The sequence below is a fragment of the Carlito syrichta genome, unplaced genomic scaffold (genome assembly GCF_000164805.1).
Source record: "Carlito syrichta isolate Samal-C Ts95f unplaced genomic scaffold, Tarsius_syrichta-2.0.1 Scaffold301649, whole genome shotgun sequence".
Classification (NCBI taxonomy): Eukaryota; Metazoa; Chordata; class Mammalia; order Primates; family Tarsiidae; genus Carlito; species Carlito syrichta.
The window spans coordinates 239,645-240,422 of record NW_007245745.1 but is presented as its reverse complement, the minus strand read 5'-3'; the positions used below and the strand labels follow the sequence as shown (position 1 = coordinate 240,422).

Below are 778 nucleotides of genomic sequence, written 5' to 3'. Positions count from 1 at the left end.
GCCCCAGACAGGACGGGAAGGGGGAGGAGGGGGAGGGACGGAGCCGTCAGCCATTTTCCCTTACAGTCCAAAACACACAGGCACGCTCTCGGGACACCGGCTCCGCACCGAACCGAGCCCAGCGCGCCGGCCCAGCCCGGGGCGGGGGGTGGGGGGGAGCGGGAAAGCCCCGGGCCCGGCAGGCAGCCGCCAAGGGAAGAACCTCTCACACACGCACACCCCCTCGTCCTCCTCCCCTCACCCACCTCCAGCTGTTGGCCCCGGAAAGGCGCGTCGCCCGGCGCAGCTGGTCACTCACCGCACGACACAGGCGTCTTCTCAGAACCAGGGCACACGGAGGCGGGAGGCAGCGGGCGACAGACGGGCTCGGTCCCGGGACAAGGGCTACCCTGGGCGCATCCCCAGGCCCGGGGGTGACGGGCAACAAAGTGTACCGAGAGGCTGCGGCGGCCGCGCGTGAAAACGAGGGGGCTGCACGCAGGCACCGGAATTCCTCCTCGCGGCGCCCGCCCTGCAGCAGCGGTGGGCGCCTCCTCCTCCCCCTCCTTGGCCGGCGGCGGCCCTCTTCCCCCTTCTCCCCTCGGGCTGGGGCTCTCTAAGAGCTCAGCCCGACTCCGGGCGGTGCGTTTCTCCTGCGTCACCTCCTCCTGCAGCGGCGGCTTCACCTTCCCCTAGTCGCCGCCTCTGTGCCCACTCCGCGCCTGGTCGCTCTGCAGCAGCTCACTCCTCGCTCCCGGCGCCGACCGAGCACCGGGTGCTAAGGCGGCCCCCCCCCCGG

The 778-nt window shown here is 72.4% G+C and overlaps 1 protein-coding gene across 1 annotated transcript in view; it reads right to left on the bottom strand.

Annotated features, from left to right (window-relative positions):
- LOC103257349 (probable ubiquitin carboxyl-terminal hydrolase FAF-X) overlaps positions 1-530 on the bottom strand; it is a 112,980-nt gene extending 112,450 nt beyond the window's left edge. Inside the window, 1 exon segment of the mRNA XM_008055074.2 lies at positions 299-530. The gene's annotated coding sequence lies outside the window, so the exon portion shown is untranslated.
- Positions 531-778: the final 248 nt, after the last annotated feature.